The following is a 14,681-nucleotide window of genomic DNA, read 5'->3' on the forward strand; positions in this document are numbered from 1 at the left end:
CTACACAACAGCCATTTACTGACCTTCTGATCTATAGAAACATTACTTACAGAGGTTTGTACATATATTAACATCATTGTATGCTGTATTCCTATATTTAATTTTACCTACTATGGTCTTAAAAATGTAATTGCATTCCAGTGCCTTGTTTTGTTCTAAACAAATATTATATACAAGGACAATGTTTATGTTTTAATCTACATATAATCCATGCATTCTATGAAAGACTGATTTACTTCTGATAAAAATGGTTATTTGGGTGTGGTTTACGCACCTTCTTTGTTTCCACATTTCAGTAGAGTTATAACTAGACATTTTCGTGCCCTGGATGATAAAGAACACTGGTGCTCATGCATCTTGGAGGGGCCATCCTGCAAGATATATTTGTAAAGTGGTCCTTCTCCTGGCCATTTGAAATTCAACCACGTTTCCTTTTCTCCACAGTCCAGTGCTTGTGTGCTTTACACCACTCCATTCGAAGCTTGGCATTGGTTTTGGTGATGTGAGGCTTGCATGTAGCTGCTTGGCCATGGAAACACATTCCGTTAAGCTACCGCCACACACAGTTTTTGTGCTTACATTAATCCCAGGGGAAGTTTGGAACTCTTCATCTATGGAATCAGCAGAGCATTTGCGACTTTAACGCACCATGTACCTTACCAGTCGTTAACACTGCTCTGTGATTTTACCTGGTACTGATTTGTGGCTGAGTTGTTGTTGTTCCTAAATGCAGCCACTTTATAATAAAATCACTTACAGTTGACCGTGGAATATCCAGCAGGGATGAAATTTCAAGAACCGTCTTATTGTAAAGGTGGCATCCTATCACAATACCACGCTTGAAGTCACTGAGCTCTTCAGAAAGTCCCATTCGTATCACAAATGTTTGAAAATGGAGACTGCATGGCTAGGTGCTTGAATTTATATTCAAGGGCACCCAACCTCCATAGATGAGAAGGGGAGGGGCGTCTGCCGAAGGGAGCGAGGCCACAGTCTTGGAGTTGTGGTCACATGAGGTGTGGCTGCGTCACTTTAAACATGACATTTTGGGGGAGATACAATTAGAAAAAAAATTGTGCGGCGTCTCCAGAACGGTCACGGAGACACCTTGTGCATATTGTTTTTAGTGAAATATCTGCTGATTTTTGCTTGCGCACCATAGAGGTGCGAACAAAAATGAGCCGATATTTTTACTATACAACCAGTAAAAATGTGCAGCCATGATGCTCTTGAATCTTCTCCATTATGAGTGTTACTCTCACCTACCTGTTATTGCAGCTTTCACAGCCTGGTGCTGGATTCAATATATGCATCCTGGAATGTTGGGACCTGTTTGGAAAATGTACATGAAATATGTAAAATAATTAGTCAACACAGTACACAACACAGATCATGCAGTATATAATTATTTAACAAGCAAAATGTATGTGATAAAAATAATCATAGATATCTGTATGTTTGGAAATGGTCAGATAATAAAACACAAGTGTAACTGTATAAAAGAAATGGATGCCTCTAGGAGCTCTGCAACCCCATAGAAAGATAAATACACAATAAAAAAGAGGCGCTCAAAAACCCTTCAACATAAACTTAATAATGATGAGAGAAGATTACCTAAAACTGCAAACTAATTTATTCATAAAGTAACATACAGGAATTTCAATTGCTGGTTATGTGGCACGCGGACATTGCGCTGTGCACATTGCCGGCAATCACAGCAGGAATCTCCACCTTCAATAAAAAAAAAAAATGTGTGTGTGTGTGTGTATATATATATATATATATATATATATATATATATATATATATATATATGTATATTAGATGTGCTCGGGCACGGTTCCCCGGGAACCGAACACACCCGAACCTAGCAGATCCGAGTACCGAGCCAAGTCGGCACGGAATCTGTAGAGCAGTTAGGCAGCGTCATAGGTAGAATAGAAAGAGGATTGGTAGCAGTGTTCTTCAAAGTCTCCAGTGACATTCAGGAGAGCTCCATTGCTGCATTGCTAATTGCTAATTGTCATTGCTGAAATAGAATTAATAGGTCTGGCAGGCTTGGTCTTGTAAATCTGCAGTCACATAATGTACAGTGTTATATAGGTTACACACAAAGAAGAGCGCTACATTGCTAATTGTCATTGCTGAAATACAAATACTAGGGCTGGCAGGCTTGGTTTAAATCTGCAGTCACATTGTACTGTGTTATATAGGTAACACACAAAGAGGAGAGCTCCATTGCTCCATTGCTAATTGTCATTGCTGAAATAAAAATACTAGTCCTAGCAGGCTTGGACTTCTGAATTTGCAGTCAAAGTGTACGGTGTTATATAGGTTGCACACAAAGAGGAGAGCTTCATTGCTCCATTGCTAATTGTCATTGCTGAAATAGAAATACTAGGGCTGGCAGGCTTGGTGTAAATCTGCAGTCACATTATACTGTGTTATATAGGTAACACACAAAGAGGAGAGCTCCATTGCTGCATTGCTAATTGTCATTGCTGAAATAGAAACACTAGGGCTGGCACGCTTGCTGTAAATCTGCAGTCACATTATACTGTGTTATATAGGTAACACACAAAGAGGAGAGCTCCTTTGCTGCATTGCTAATTGTCATTGCTGAAATAGAAACACTAGGGCTGGCAGGCTTGCTGTAAATCTGCAGTCACATTATACTGTGTTATATAGGTAACACACAAAGAGGAGAGCTCCATTGCTGCATTGCTAATTGTCATTGCTGAAATAGAAATACTAGGGCTGGCAGGCTTGGTCTTCTAAATATGCAGTCACATTGTACTGTGTTATATAGGTAAAAAAACAAAGAGAAGAGCTCCATTGCTAATTGTCATTGCTGAAATAGAAATAATAGGGCTGGCAATCTTGGTCTAAATCTGCAGATAGGGAAACAAAAACGTAAATAAAAAGCTTGTATCTTTAAAAAGAAAAAAACACCTCTCTAATAAAGGTGAAAGTTTACTGTAGAAAAACATAAAATTGCCAACATGCCATTCTACCCAAAATACTACCAAGCATACCCAGGGCTGCCAAGAGGAATTCAGGGCCCCGGTACAGCAAATTCATGGGGCCCCCCTTATAGCCAACCATGCTAAAAAATGGGGTGTGGTCATGCAATTGGGGGCGTGGCAAATGCGCCATTGGGGCATGGCTAGCATGTCAAAATCACTAGGCCCTGAATTCACCGGAGCGTCACATATGTCCAAGCTCTTCTGACTTTCAGGACATCTAGCACCACAGTGCAGTATAGAAAGAATGCAGTATGTACACAAAGAGTTGGCCTGCACCTTACATTGGGCAGAACATTCACCAAAAATTGCCATTGTCCCTAGAATCCCAACAGTTCACATACTGTTCTGCTCTCTCCTACCTGTTCTTCTCACTTTCACCACCTGTGGCTGCAGGTTTCTTTAGTTGCGGCTTGTCTGGATATCTGGAATGCTGGGGGCCCTATTTGGAAAAAAATGGCTACATTTAGATAATTCCAAACAACCCTGGCATTAAATCAATACCACCCACGATTAATAATTAGGCCTTCCTCCAGTTCCAACATTACAATAATAGTATTCCCATTTAATAAATAAACCAATTTCCCTCCCTACAAACAGCCCCAGCAATAAATTAATAGTATTTACATTTCAGAAATATACCTATTTCCTGCAACCATCACAGCCATTAAATAATTCATAGTCACATTTAATAGAGACCTCATTCTCCCCAAAGTCACCCCCACATTCAATAGCCCCCAAAACACCCCATCTTATTAAATTTCCCCACCATCTCCCCACAAACAAAATAGCAACTATTAATTAGCCACCAACTACCTCACGCACACTACATTGCCAGAAGTCCCCTGTGCCATCACACACACATTACTGTGCCCCTTCATCATCGCCATGCTTTATGATCACGCTGCGTCCTCCATGCTGCCTTCACCTGGCTCCCCTTTATCACACTATACTATGCTGCTGCCCACCCCTCCATTTTTTAATCCAACTGTGCCATGCTTCCCTCCCTTTTTTTAACCCCGCTGTGCCATGCTACCCCTCCATTTTTTAACCCCACTGTGCCATGCTGCCCCTGTTTTTTAACCCCACTATGCCATGCTGCCCCCCGTTTGTTAACCCCACTGTGCCATGCTGCCCCTGTTTTTTAACCCCACTGTGCCGTGCTGCCTCCCGTTTTTTAACCCCATTGTGCCATGCTCCCCCCCATTTTTTTAACCCCACTATGCCACGCTCCCCCCGTTTTTTAACCCCACTGTGCCATGCTCCCCCCCGGTTTTTAACCCCACTGTGCCATGCTCCCCACCTTTTTTTAGCCCCACTGTGCCATGCTCCCCCCCATTTTTTAACCCCACTGTGCCATGCTGCCCCCCTCCCCCTGTTTTCCTCCCTTTGCTTCCGTTCTGTTCCTTTACTTACCTTTTCCTTTTCTTCTCTCTTCCTTCTTGGTCCTCTCTGCCCCGCTCCTCATCACTGAATGCCAGGCGTGACATGATGATGTCACGCCCGGCATTCAGTCTGAATGGAACAGAGAGGAGGGACGCCGGCTCAGTGATCACGTGAGTATGTTTTTTTCTATTTATTTTTTTAACTACCGTGCTCCACCCCACCAACGAAAAAAAAATGAAAAAACAAAAACACATTAAAAATCATCGCCAGCAAGGGCCCGGGCCGGCCCCCTGGCATGCCAGGTCCCGGGTTATTAGTACTCGCCCCCCCCTCTCGACGGCCCTGAGCATACCAGCATCGGCTAGCTCCATTCTCTCAGCTAGATCTTGGCACCTCCAATCTACACTGTCATCATATTCACCCTCATCAGTGTGTACATCATCCTCAAACAATAGGTATGCATCATCACTGGAAGCCACCATCACAGAAGTCTGTGTACTTTGATGTAATTGCCGATAATGGCCTTCCTCATGGAATTTGTAGTTCATTTTACGGAAGAGCTGTCACGATTTTTGGCGAATTCTATTAGACCAGACCAAATGTCAAAATGTTGTGCAGACTCATCCACATCACCACTGGGTGTCTTGGAAAAGCTAAGATTTTTTCCTAGCAGCAATTTCCAGAGAAACTGGAGGCGGAGTACCGGTTGAGCTGTCAGCTTGCTGACCAGGAGCTCATTGCATCTCTTGAGATCTGGGTCAGTTGGAAAGAAAGAAAATACATAGCTCTTAAACCTAGGATCAAGCACAGTTACCAAAATGTAATGATCCAATTTCAAGATGTTGACAACTCTTGGATCCTGGTGAAGCGAATAAAGTACTTAATCTATAAGTCCAAAATAATTAGTGGAATTACTTTGTTTCATTTCCTTCTTTAATTTCTCTTGCTGCTTTTCAAAAAGTCTAATTAGGGGATTCACTTGACTCAAGCAAACAGTGTCTGCACTCTCTTCACAGGTAACTACTTCGAATGGTTTCAGCACCTTGTACAACACGGAAAGAATTCTCCACTGCGCTGGACTAAAGTACATTTCCCCTAAATTCTATTCTTCTTGCAGCTGCTGCATTCTACATGCTGTTGCAGAGTCCCTAAATATTTCGGCACACAGACAGCATCGCATGCATGTCATTGTTATTTTTTAAAAACTTCTGTACCACCAAGTTGATTGTGTGAGCAAAACAGGGAATGTGATGGAATTCCCCCCGTTGTAATGCTCTAACAATATTTGTGGCGTTATCAGAAATCACATATCCTCAGGATAGTCCAAGCAGGATAAATCATGTTGTAATGACATCCAGCATGTCAGTAAAGTGTGTGTGTGATGGGCACCATGTCAGTAAAATGTGTGTGATGGGCAGCATATTAGTAAAATGTGTGTGTGTGTGATGGGCAGCATGTCAGAAAAATGTGTGTGTGTGTGTGTGTGTGTGTGTGATGAGCTGCATGTCAGTAAAGTGTGTGTGTGATGGGCTGCATGTCAGTAAAGTGTGTGTGTGATGGGCAGCATGTCAGTAAAGTGTGTGTGTGTGATGGACATTATGTCAGTAAAGTGTGTGTGATGGGCACCATGTCAGTAAAGTGTGTGTGTGTGATGGGCACCATGTCAGTAAAATGTGTGTGATGGGCAGCATATTAGTAAAATGTGTGTGTGTGTGATGGGCAGCATGTCAGTAAAATGTGTGTGTGTGTGTGTGTGATGAGCTGCATGTCCGTAAAGTGTGTGTGTGATGGGCTGCATGTCAGTAAAGTGTGTGTGTGATGGGCAGCATGTCAGTAAAGTGTGTGTGTGTGTGTGATGGACATCATGTCAGTAAAGTGTGTGTGATGGGCACCATGTCAGTAAAGTGTGTGTGTGATGGACAGCATATTAGTAAAATGTGTGTGTGTGATTGGCAGTATGTCAGTAAAATGTGTGTGTGGGATGGGCAGCATATCAGTAAATGTGTGTGTGATGGGCAGCATGTCAGTAAAATGTGTGTGATGGACAGCATATTAGTAAAATGTGTGTGTGTGATGGGCAGCATGTCAGTAAAATGTGTGTGTGATGGGCAGCATGTTAGTAAAATGTGTGTGTGTGATAGGCAGCATGTCAGTAAAACCTACATTCCAATTCTACAGCGCTCAGTGTCAGGACATATATAACAACACATATACAATCTCAATGAAAACAAATAACATATAGCATGTGAAGACATTTGGTTTTCCACATTAATGAACCGTGCACTGTGCAAATCCTGGTTACACCCATGCACTCTCCACCTTGCAAATAAACCTTGTAGTTAAACCATGTAAATATACATAACAAGAGTACTGTTGGAGGCTCAAAGCTGGATAATAGCGTTACTCCATAGGAAGATACCAGTCTTCCAAATGGCTGTAGATTATATATGATCCGTAGTGGTCAAATCTGTATTCCTGAAAAACCTGACCGCCCGATGGTAAAAACTATTTGCGGTTTAGATGTCCAGCCAAAGGAACACAACCAAATGTTGCTGGGTAATGTCGGCTGTATCCTCGATGTAGTGATAGATCCTCGGTCGTTTGACAGTAATATAACTGCAAACACCGATGGTGCCCTCCGATCCGTATACGCCACCCAAGGAAGACCAAAATAATCAATCAGTATAAAAAACTTTATTGTGCCATACAATGTACATCAGTACTTACACTTTGGTGATGGTCAATATGTTCATAATACTCCTCAACGCGTTTCGTTCCCATAAGAACCTTTATCAAGAGTGAGTAATGACTTATTCAAGGTGCCTTATATACCTATTAAAACATTTTGATTGGTCAGTTGAAACCAATACTGGATTTCTCATAGTTAACTCTTTGTTCACTCAATCTTTGCATTGCTTATATTCCTATCATCTATTAATACATCCTGCAATAATTATTATTAAAATAAGCTAAATAAAACAAATTGATGAAAAAGCATCAATATAAATTAAAATAATATATCATTGCAAAAATTGAGTAATAAATACAAATGGTATACATGATAAAATTATAAAAATATATATAAAAAACACAATATCAGTCACAAGTTCAAATGAACATATGGATTTAAGGACCACATAATAATAAATCAATCCATATTAAATAATACTTAAATTCGTGTCTTAAAATATAAGTATAATGAATATTCCTTCATAGATTCCATTATTACATTGCTATAACATACTGTGTTATTAATTACTATATATAAATATAAATATAAAATTGTTTCTAGAATAGTACCCAACCATTATTATTCTCTCATGGTCATGTCACTACGACATATATTTTAAACCCAATTGAAATAATTGTAAGGGTAAAATGGGGCTTTCACTAAATTACATCTGATATATTTAAAGGTAGCTACCCCTATCACCTTACAGTAATGAATTAATTTTGAAATCGATGTTCATCCCCCTAGGGGCTAAAGTCCTCAACTTGAACATCCACTTCATTTCCTCTTTGTTCAACTTTTTAATGTAATCGCCCCCCTCCAATCTGGTTTAATTTGAGTCAATGCCATGAATTTTAAACCAATGGGGTTTCCTCCATGGTGTGCTGCAAAATGCTGTGGTACACTATGCAGCATATTCAATTTCCTAATATTCCGAATATGTTCGCTAATGCGAACTTTTAGTTTTCGTGTGGTTCGGCCCACATATTGGGTATTACATGGACATTCCAGTAAGTAGACTACATTTTTACTACTACAGGTAAGATGTTGTTTCACTTTAAATTGTTCTAATGATTGGTTGGACTGAAATACACTGACAGGTTTATTAGATCTCAAACCCAAACATTTACAATTTGTACATGTGCAACAATAGTAGAAACCCCCTTTTTGGGAGATGTCTGTAAGCCAATTCTTTGGTTCTGGTTCTCCAGGTATATAACTATGTGTAATTTTCAAGGCCAAATTGGGTGCTCTACGGAACACCAGTTTTGGTTTAGGGGGTAAAATGGTATGAAGTTGTTCATCCTTCAATATGCCAATGTCGGTTGAGGATTTTCCTCAATTGTGGAGCCGATCTTGAATATTGGGTTATGAACACAGGTTCTTGGAATTGTTGTATTTCCTGGTTGTTAGCTGATTTTGGCTTATATTTGAGCAAAGTGGAACGATCTATATCTCTATTGGACTCATAGGCTCTTGTTACTAGATCAGGGTCATATTTTTTCTCGAGAAATTTATCTCGCAGCTGTGTACTTTGTTCCTTATATACATCAAGATCCGTACAGTTCCTACGAATTCTACGAAACTGACCCTGGGGAATATTGGTTAACCAATTATAATGGTGGTGACTTGTAGCCAGGATATATCCGTTTACATCTACTGGTTTGTTAAATGTTTTGGTTTTAAAGAGATTCCCTTCTACATATATCGCTAGATCTAGGTACTCTACTCTGTTTTTTGCTACAAGTATGGGTAAAGACAAGATTACTCTGATTATGATTTATATATTGCAGAAATTCATCCAATTGCGTGCGTGTTCCTTTCCAGACAATGAGGACGTTGTCTATATATCGCCTCCAGAGCAGCAGGTTTGCCCCGAATTTGTGGGAGGACCAGATGTTTTCTTCCTCCCACTTGCTCATAAACAAATTAGCATAACTCGGGGCAAACCTGGTGACAATATAAGCCAAAATCAGCTAACAACCAGGAAATACAACAATTTCAAGAACCTGTGTTCATAACCCAATATTCAAGATCGGCTCCACAATTGAGGAAAATCCTCAACCGACACTGGCATGTGTTATTGAAGGATGAACTTCATACCATCTTACCCCTAAACTGAAATTGGTGTTCCGTAGAGCACCCAATTTGGCCTTGAAAATTACACATAGTTATATACCTGGAGAATCAGAACCAAAGAATTGGCTTATAGACATCTCCCACTATTGTGGCACATGTACAAATTGTAAATGTTTGGGTTTGAGATCTAATAAACCTGTCAGTGTATTTCAGTCCAACCAATCATTAGAACAATTTAAAGTGAAACAACATCTTACCTGTAGTAGTAAAAATGTAGTCTACTTACTGGAATGTCCATGTAATATCCAATATGTGGGCCGAACCACACGAAAACTAAAAGTTCGCATTAGCAAACATATTCGGAATATTAGGAAATTGAATATGCTGCATAGTGTACCACAGCATTTTGCAGCACACCATGGAGGAAACCCCATTGGTTTAAAATTCATGGCATTGACTCAAATTAAACCAGATTGGAGGGGGGCGATTACATTAAAAAGTTGAACATAGAGGAAATGAAGTGGATGTTCAAGTTGAGGACTTTAGCCCCTAGGGGGATGAACATCGATTTCAAAATTAATTCATTACTGTAAGGTGATAGGGGTAGCTACCTTTAAATATATCAGATGTAATTTAGTGAAAGCCCCATTTTACCCTTACAATTATTTCAATTGGGTTTAAAATATATGTCGTAGTGACATGACCATGAGAGAATAATAATGGTTGGGTACTATTCTAGAAACAATTTTATATTTATATTTATATATAGTAATTAATAACACAGTATGTTATAGCAATGTAATAATGGAATCTATGAAGGAATATTCATATACTTAAAGATATTTTAAGACACGAATTTAAGTATTATTTAATATGGATTGATGTATTATTATGTGGTCCTTAAATTCATATGTTCATTTGAACTTGTGACTGATATTGTGTTTTTTATATATATATTTATAATTTTATCATGTATACCATTTGTATTTATTACTCAATTTTTGTAATGATATATTATTTTAATTTATATTGATGCTTTTTCATCAATTTGTTTTATTTAGCTTATTTTAATAATAATTATTGCAGGATGTATTAATAGATAGGAATATAAGCAATGCAAAGATTGAGTGAACAAAGAGTTAACTATGAGAAATCCAGTATTGGTTTCAACTGACCAATCAAAATGTTTTAATAGGTATATAAGGCACCTTGATTAAGTCATTACTCACTCTCGATAAATTTCCTTATGGGAACAAAACGCGTTGAGAAGTATTATGAACATCTTGACCATCACCTCAGTGTAAGTACTGATGTACTTTGTATGGCACAATAAAGTTTTTTATACTGATTGATTATTTTGGTCTTTCTTGGGTGGCGTATACGGATCGGAGGGCACCATCGGTGTTTGCAGTTACATCAGTGTCAAACGTCAGAGGATCTATCACTACACCTAGGATACGGCCTACATTACCCAGCATCATTTGGTTGTGTTTCTTTGGCTGGACATTGAGACTGCAAATAGTGTTTACCATCGGGCGGTCAGGTTTTTCAGGAATACAGATTTGACCACTACGGATCATATATAATCTACAGCCATTTGGAAGACTGGTATCTTCCTATGGAGTAACGCTATTATCCAGCTTTGAGCCTACAACGGTACTCTTGTTATGTATATTTACATGGTTTAACTACAAGGTTTATTTGCAAGGTGGAGAGTGCATGGGTGTAACCAGGATTTGCACAGTGCACGGTTCATTAATGTGGAAAACCAAATGTCTTCACATGCTATATGTTATTTGTTTTCATTGAGATTGTAGATGTGTTGTTATATATGTCCTGACACTGAGGGCTGTAGAATTGGAATATAGGTTTAACATTGAGCCCTTGGGAGAGTCTCTCTGCGTGCTGCTCGTGACAGGGTGTTTGTATATTACTGAATTAGAGCGCTTTCCCCAATACACATATATAAGCATGTCAGTAAAGTGTGTGTGATGGGCAGCATGTCAGTATAATGTGTGTATGAGATGCCAGTAAAGTGTGTATGAGATGTCAGTAAAGTGTGTGTGTATGGAGCATGTCAATATAATGTGTGAGGGAAGGGGGGGTTTAATTTAGTGTGGGAGGTAGGCTATTTAATGGGGAAGTGCAGGAGGGGGCTAGTTATTTAATGGGTGCTATTTTGTTTTAGGGGTGGTGGGGGGCAATTTAATTTATTGGTGGGACTGTTTGGATGGAGGGAAATAGGTTTATGTATTAAATATGTTTGCTATCTAATGTCATGGTTGGTTGGAGGGAAATAGATCTATTTAGCAAATGTGAATATTATTATTTTAATGTTGGGGCCTAATTATAAAATGTGGGCGCTATTGATTTAATACTGGGACTGGTTGGAGTTTTCTAAATGTTATGTACCCATCTTTTTCCCAAATAGGGCCTACGATATTCCAGGATCCAGACAACCAGCAAATGCGCTAAAGTAACCAGCAGCCACAAGTGGTGAAAGTGACAAGAACAGGTAATTTGTTTGGACAGTTCCGAATTTGTGTGACTGTTTCGCTTAGGACAGTTGGGAGGTATGTCCTGCTTCACCGTGTACTGCTTGTGAAGGCAGAACTGTGTGCACCTAACAGTAGTGCACACAGTATTGCCTGTGTATTTGTCTAAAATGATAACCATGCTACATCATAGGGGGTTACCCTGTCTAAAGTGCCCAGGCCCCCCAGAGCCTTAATCCAGCTCTGGGTCTGGGCATAAAAATATATATATGGATCAAGCAACACTAAAATAGCCTCTTTTTATATAGATAAACATATATTGTACCAAAAACGACCCTTTAAGGATGGGCGGCTACATATGGGCCAGTGCTGTGTGCTTGACCCCCTGGGCTAAAGTCTGCCAGCCCTCCCCTGAATGTGACGTACTTGGGTACATGCTGCTGCTGTTTTTTCTGCTGGTGAAGGTGAATCACCAACCCAGTGGTCTGTCACAGTCATATAATCTTTAGTTTGCCCAGTTCCGCTTGTCCACATATTTGTGGTTAAGTGTACAGTGGGTAGAATGGCATTTTATAGCCCAATAATTACATCTTTACAAACCTTCTGGTAGAGGTGAGGAATAGCTTTTCTAGTAAAATGATGTTGTGATGGTAACGAAGACACAAGTCCTCAAGTAATTGTCTCACACCAGCTGCATTAATAGTGGATATTGGACACAGATCTAATACTAGCATAGTCGCCATGGCATTTGTGATCTACTTTGCGACTGGGTGACAGCTTTCATACTTGCTAAGGATTGTTTAACAGTCAATTGTTGTAAGTTACTAGCAGTCTTCTTCTTGGTCTGCTTCTGGGTTGAAGATCCACCCCCAGCACCAGGAGCAGCAGCAGTGGGCCTAATGCTCAAGAATTCTTCTGAGAAGTCATGGATAGGGGAGGAGTCATCTCGCATTAGCAACTTGGATACAGGACTATCTCAGATCACTTGTGAGGATATTGATGATGAAGGTGTTGGGGGTGTAGATTGCAGGTGCTGGGATCTAGATTAGAGAAGGGAGGTAGCTGATGCTGGACTGCTTGTTGTTATTTTTTTAGCATAAGTTTCTGATTTTCCCAAGAACTTTCCATGAACTCGCTTCAAATGGCGGAACATGGATAAGGATCCTAGATGGTTAAGGTCCCTACCTCTACTGACTGTGGAATTACAATGCTACAAATGGCTAAACAACTGTTGTCAGAATTTGGGTAAAAATAATTCCACACATGAAGGGTGGATTATTTGATGTTATGCCCAGGCATGACAATGGCCTTCTTCTTATTACTGGCAAGAACTGCTGCAGTCTTTGTTTGAAAGTGTATGAAAATAAAATTGTGACCTGTGACTTGAAATTAGTGTTATTGAAGTTAATATAATGTAGGAACTAAAAACGAGCAAAATTATGTGATTTTAGCATACTTTAGCTCTTTTCTAAAAAATACAGATGCAAAACCAAAACCAAAACCAAAACACACAAGGGCGGTTTTGCCAAAACCAAAACCAAAACACGAAGTTAATCCAGATCCAAAACCAAAACCAAAACCAGAACACGGGGGTCAGTGAATATCTCTAATATATATTTAACAGTTTTTGAACCCCTCCAGACACATCATAGTCCTCCCAGACACAGCAAAATCCCCCCCAGACACAGCATAATTCCCCCCCAGACATACCATAGTCCCCCCCCCGGACATAGCTTAATTCAAACCCCCAGACACAGCATAATTCCCCCCAGACATAGCATAAATCCCCCCCCCCCCAGAAACAGCATAATTCAAACCCCCAGACACAGCATAATTCCCCCCAGACATAGCAAGAGTCCCCCCCCAGACATAGTATAATCCCCCCCCAGACACAGCATAATCCCCCCCCACCACAGCATACTCCCCCCCCTAACATAGCATGAGTCCCCCCAGAAAAAGCATAATCCTCCCCCAAGACATAGCATGAGTGCCCCACAGACATAGCATAATTCCTCCTCCCCAGTCATGGTATAAGTCCCCCCCAGATACAGCATACTTAACTAAACTGTGCTGCTTCAGAGATGGAGCTTCTCCTCCTCGTTGCTGTGCCGGCTGCTGGGACAGTATGTGATGATATCACACACTGTCCTGGGCAGGCGCGGGCTGACGGACGTTAGCACGGGGGGCACACGCCGCACAGGCGGCCGCATCATTGATGACGCGGCCGCAACACATTTATATTGCTTCCGGGGGGCGGCTGGCCCTAACAGCCGTGGATCTGAGCAGCCCGGGGGGGCGATGCCCCCCTGCCCCCCGGCCCAGCCCGTCCCTGGTCCTGTCAGCTTGCTTCCTTCCCAATCATTTTTAAAAATAATTTTTACTTCACGGTGGGGCCCGGGCTCCCCAGGCATGCTGGACCCCGGTAGTTTGTACCCACCCAACCCCCCTCTCAGCACCACTGTTTATACCCCTCTGGCAGCGGGTCTGATTGAAACACCTCAATTCAATAACTAACATGTATAGTGTATGTGTATGTGAACACTGGTGATCACTCTGATTATCCTAAAGTAGATATTGATATATCCCCCAACAGAGAGTATGACTGTGGGCGCTGACCAATCAATATAATACCTCCAGTGTTAGATATTTATAGACATATAAATATAAACAAATCCACTGAATGTCCATGTTTGAATTAATGGTTGCTCCTTAAAAGGTTGTTGTGCTACAACCTTATTGCTCAAAAAAGATAACAAGAAAAACACAAATGATCATCCTGGTTCTAAATTGGTATTTTTATATACTGTTTCCTTTATGCTTATATTTCTATGTTTTTTAGTGTTTATTAAAATGTTTACATTTTAACACTTACTGACGAGTATTAATATATGGTGGCACCTTGGAGTCCAAATAAATTGGATGCGCTTCTTTAAAACTCTCCTTTTTACCCTGATTATCCTGCTGCAT

This window comes from Mixophyes fleayi, chromosome 1, assembly GCF_038048845.1.
Source record: "Mixophyes fleayi isolate aMixFle1 chromosome 1, aMixFle1.hap1, whole genome shotgun sequence".
NCBI classification, from domain to species: Eukaryota; Metazoa; Chordata; class Amphibia; order Anura; family Limnodynastidae; genus Mixophyes; species Mixophyes fleayi.